General features: G+C 39.2%; 1 non-coding gene across 1 annotated transcript; it reads right to left on the reverse strand.

The window, feature by feature from the left end:
- Positions 1-5,592: 5,592 nt before the first annotated feature.
- TRNAV-CAC (transfer RNA valine (anticodon CAC)) lies at positions 5,593-5,665 on the reverse strand. Its single transcript has one exon. It is a non-coding gene; the product is annotated as a tRNA-Val (tRNA).
- Positions 5,666-5,915: the final 250 nt, after the last annotated feature.

The raw sequence follows: 5,915 nt of genomic DNA on the forward strand, positions 1-5,915 counted from the left end.
TCTTAAATATGATTTTGGTGGTGTTTCGCAGCGACCAAGCACCTTGAGTTTGCATCAGTGGCTCAGTGATAACTTCAAGTTTACTGTTGATGATGTATTAAGTATCGAAATGGATGTTTATCGCAAATTGTTATATGTGAAACTTCGTACCGAAGAGCTTTGTGAATCAGTTTTGCGTACTTCTGACGGAACTGTGTACTATAGTGATACAGATGGGAACCATCCAGTACCAGTTTTGTGGGCCGATGTGCAAATTGTAACCGTTAAGTTGCTTTGTACGCCAATGGAACTTGATGATGCTGAAATTAGAAGAGTTCTTGGGGACTATGGTGTTATTTCTAAAATTTCAGATGAACTTTATTCTGCTGATCATGTTTACCCTATACGAACCGGGCGTAAATTGATACGAATGGAAGTGAAACGACCTATTCCATCGTTTGTTGTAATCCAAGGACAAAAGTTTTGTGTTACGTACCCCAATCAGACCCGTACATGCCTCAGGTGCAATGGGGCACATATGTATTCTAATTGCCCCCTTAGAGTTCCCAGTGATTCCAACAGTTATGCAGCTAAGGTTGCCCCTACACTTCGCACTAATAATTCTGCAGATCGTCTCATGCCTAAATTTGACAGTTTGCCCATTACTTCCCGCCCTTGGAACAAACCCACCATCAGTGTATCATGCTCATCTGACCCAAGTGTGCCTACAGTAGATGCAACTCAATTTCCAGAACTACCAACTACGAATGTTTCCTGTGAGCCGAACAATGCTACTAGTGTCTCTTCAGAATTGCCTGTACGTGCGTGTCCTAATCCTTCCACGGAAAAAACAGAAGCCCCACAGCAGTTACCAATTACATCTGATGCCCACTTGTCTAATTGTGTTACGGATGTTGAACCAGTTTCTGGAGAACATGACTTCTCATCGATTACGTCGGCTTCTACGATCGTTCATCGTAACGAGTGCTGTATTTCTGGTTCCCAGGACAATTGTGGTTCGTCTGAGGATATGCTTCGTGCACCATCCACCCCATCCCCGCCTAGTGAGATGCAGGGTGCTTCTCCTATCACGGACTTCAATGCAATTAGTGACGAAAATCGAAATCGCCGCAAGCGTTCCAAACGTAATGAACTGAGTCAAAAACTGTTTAAGAAGTGTGAAAATGACCCGACCACATCTATTGTATCTACAAATATTGATACTATGTCATGATATCATGGTTGGTGCATGCGTTATGTGTAAATGGCTCCAGATCAATTGTGTTACGATCAGTTAATATCTCCTATACTGCGTTAGATTGACTTGTATGTCATTCCGATGTTCTACGCTTCCCTTCACAGTTTTACTTGTTTTTAATTATGCTCTTATCTTTATTTTCTTCGCTCTTTCTTTTGTATTGGTGGTGTTATGTGCTTTCTAGTGTGATGATGCTTAAAATTGCTACGATTAACATTAATAACTTGCAAAGTTCTGCCAAACAATCTGCACTACGTGACTTTTTGCATGTAGAGGGTATTGATGTTGCTCTTTTACAAGAAGTTGGTCTTTTTGAACTGAATCTCGGTCCAACCTATACTGTAGAAAATAATTTTGACAATAGTGGCACAGGTACAGCGATTGTTTTTCGCGATTCAACAAGTTTCTCTTCTCCTGTGTTCCATCCGTCCGCTCGAATCATACGTGGTAACCTAGGCGATATCAATCTTGTCAATCTTTATTCTCCGAGTGGTTCCCAAGCTCGAACCAGGCGAAATACCTTCTTTTCCCAGGACGTTGCTCTGTCGCTTGGATCCAATGTTGAAAGGTTAATTTTGGCGGGAGATTACAATTGCGTTTTAAGGCCTGAAGATCAAACGCCGGGATTTAACTACTGCCATGCTCTCCAGGAATTAGTGACTGGACTTCATTTACGAGACACATGGATCTGTCTGAAGCCGCAAGCACGGGATTACACCTACTTATCACACCAGAGTGCGTCACGCCTTGACCGCATATATGTCTCTCCCGTATTGGTGCCATGCATTAAGCAAGTTGAAATTGCCCCCACCTCCTTTTCTGATCACTCAGCTTATATTGTATCCTTCACCGTTCCTGATCTAACTGTTGAACGAGGTCGCGGTTATTGGCAATTCAACGCATCGTTATTGGAAGACGATCAATTTTGTGCTGAGTTTCAATCCAAATGGCATTACTGGCTTAGACAACGTCAATACTTTCCTACTGTTAGTGATTGGTGGCATGCTTATTTCAAACCACGATTTGCAAGTTTCTGTCGGTGGTACTCAGCTGAAAAGTCCAGAGATCTTCGTAATCTGCTTTACTTTTATACCAGGTGTTTGCGCGAAGCTCGATGTGCTGCTGTTTCTGACTTCACTATGTTCTCTCAGGTTAAGCGTTATCAAGCCTTGCTTCTCAATTTGCATCGCCGCCGTATAGCAGGTATCAAGGTCAGAAGCAAGGTTCCAATAATAGATGCTGATGAAGAGCCATCATTACATCATATTCTCAAAGAAATCAAACGAGGCCAAGGAAAATGGATCCATCGAATCACAGATGACGAAGGACATCTTCATCAGGATGCTGCTTCCATTAAACATGTGTTTTGGTTGCACTACTCCAAACTTTATGGTATGGCTAACATTACTCCAACGTCTGAGGAATTTTCTACACCACCCTCTGCTCTTCTTGATGATGCTGCACAGCAATCTCTTGTTCGCCCTTTTAGTATTGAAGAGGTACAGCACGCTGTCCTTGCAGCTCCCAAAGGTAAATCTCCAGGGCTCGATGGAATCTCTGCAGAATGGTATGTTAAGTTTTTCCCTCTCATTGGTGAAATACTGACCTGTATCGTTAACGAGTATTTCAGCACTAACCCACAGCGACTGTATCGTAGCCCAGGTGTTACAGTACCTAAGCAAGCACATCCCATAAGTGTTAATCATTATCGCCCTATCACTCTCCTCAATTGTGATTACAAGTTACTTGCCCGTTGTTTGAACAATAGACTTAGACTCTATATTGATATTCTCGCTGGACCATTTCAATATGCAAGAGTAGGTGTGAAGAAAATATACCACGTACTTCAAACTATTCGAGATGTTATCGCAAATTTTCAGACTCACACTACTAGTCATGCCTTGCTTGCCTTAGATTTTAACCAAGCCTTTGATCGTGTAGATCACAATTATTTGTGGTCACTAATGAAACATATGAACGTTGGAGACTTATTTGTTCGTTGGATTCGCGTCCTGTATGATGATGCGCAATCAAAATTAAAAATCAATGGGTTCCTTACTACACCTTTTCAACTCAAACGCAGCGTCAGGCAAGGATGTCCATTAAGCATGACTCTTTTTGTCATTTCTATCTGTCCCCTACTATACAGAATTGCCGAGCGTATCCAAGGCCTTAATATTTGTAATGTTCCTGTCAAGGTGTATAGTTTTGCTGATGATGTGCATGTTTTCCTTCGTGATCCACAGGATTTAGCAATAGTTGAAGACTGCGTTCAAGAGTACTCTGAACAGTCAGGAGCACTTCTTAATAGACTGAAAACGAACCTCCTGCCGTTAGGAAATGGTTCTACACCTGCATTTATAAATTTTCCTCAAGTAGTGAAGAATATGAAAGTACTTGGCATTTATTTTTCCTGTAACTTGCATGAGAGTATAGCCAAAAATTTTGACGATGTTTTTCTGAAGATAAGATCTGTTTTACATCAGCATAGATCTCGTAACCTCTCGTTGATATCTAGGGTCTACTTTGTAAATACATATGCCTTTTCCAAGTTGTGGTACATCTGTCAAATTCTGCCTATGCCTACACCTTACATTCAGAAGTTCACCAGCATTGCTAACTGGTTTGTGTGGACAGGTATGATTTTTCGAGTACGCTATCCAATTCCTTGTCTACCATATAGTGCCGGGGGACTAAACCTTCTACATGTTGCCAGCACCTTATTTTCTTACGAAAACGAAAGCCTTATTTTCTCACCGGGGGTTCCAAAACATTCAAGGTATTGGAGATCACCTCAGTACTACGCTCCTTTCGTCTCTCGTAGCTACTAATGATGGATTACTACCAGTGAACTTATCTATGATTCCTACCGATTTCTGGTATTTTAAAGATGTCATATGTAATTATTTTTATTTGTCTGTGAGTGGCCTGCAAAACTTACCTCAAACAGTAAAACTTCTCTATAAATTGTTTCTACACGAACAACCCAGAGAACGTCATCATATAATTTCCAAATTCCCATCTGCGAATTGGCAACGTATTTGGAGGAACATTTCATGTAATTTTGTGTCCACCTCAGCTCGTTCGTTATGGTACAGATCAGTTAATAACATAATAGATACTAAGGCTAAACGGCATCATCTTCAAATTACAGATGACAACCAATGTCATATTTGTGGGAAAGTTGATACTTTGGAACATCGTCTCACTACCAGCAACGAATCGCTCTCCGTTTGGAAAACTTATCGTGAAATGGTTCAGTACTTGTGTAAAATAAGCATGGATTGCATTACTGTTCAAATGATCTTGTTTCCTGATTTTAGATTTTTTCCTACAGAGAAGCAAAATTCTGTTGTTTGGCTATCTGCTAATACTATAGAATTTATTCTGTCGCCTAGGTTACCTCAAGCACATCACACATACAAGGATTTCCTTTGTTCACGATATGGTAAATTCCCACCACCAAGAAAGAAAAAACTCTTTGCACATTACCTCAACTACTTATTGTATGGACGCCCGCTATAATTGACATGTAATTTTTTTTTAATTTCCCCTACTATACATTGACTTTGTACCAATGTACACAGTGTGTACCAATATGTAACTTTATTTTTGTATTTTGATACAATATGTAACGTCAATTAGTAAAAATAAAAAGTGATTAAAAAAAAAGTGGCTAGGATACCTGGCTCTCACCCAGGAGGCCCGGGTTCGATTCCCGGTGCCGGAAAATTTTGTCAACAATTTCTCTTATTTTAGGTTTCTCGTTTCTTCCAGAACTTAACTTAGCAACTTTCGAATTACCATTATTTCTGTATAACTTTACGATATATATTCTTACTCCAGTGATACTGTATTACCAGCTTCTATTGAATTATCCCCATTTTCGCATGATACTAAAATCTAAGCATAGACCCAATTGACAAAACTAACACCGACTTTTACAAAATCAATAACATTGGAAGTGAAAACAAGCTCTCTCCAATATATATTCACCATCATCATGTTATTTATTTTAATCTTCATGTTCCATATGATTTATCATTTTATTTTATATCATAAGGGAAATTTATTCTGATTACTATTTTAATTTTCTTGCTTTTATCCTTCAACAGTTCTTACAACGTAAGAAATAAGATTGTTGAAGTTTTCAAATGGCATCTTGTTGCACATAATAAACACTACATTGGACAATAGTACTCTAAATTTAAATGTCTACTAATGACGTGATAATACAATTCTTGTAGCGTATACTGTATAAACATATACTAATAACCCAAAGCCTACATTACTCAGACAAAATTTAAAAGGAAATTGTCATGAAAAATATGTAAGACTTATAAAATACCGAAATTTGTTTCCGCCCGGGATCGAACCGGGGACCTTGCGCGTGTGAGGCGCACGTGATAACCACTACACTACGGAAACCACATGTACTTTTCATTTGCAGATTGAAATATTAGAGAAACATACGAAACAAATGCAATTATAAAAAACACTCATTTCGTTCTTATTGCAATAAAACGTACTAGTTAGGCAACTCCATGGTTGAATTGAGCTAGCACTTCATGTATAGCGTTTAGTGTCCTCTACATAGGATTTCACCTAGTGTTGCATTCATTAAGTGACAATTCATTTTAATTGTGAGGACTGTGGAATGAAGTACTGAACAGTGTTT

Source organism: Thermobia domestica, chromosome 11 (genome assembly GCF_964235325.1).
Source record: "Thermobia domestica chromosome 11, izTheDome1.hap1.1, whole genome shotgun sequence".
NCBI lineage: Eukaryota > Metazoa > Arthropoda > Insecta > Zygentoma > Lepismatidae > Thermobia > Thermobia domestica.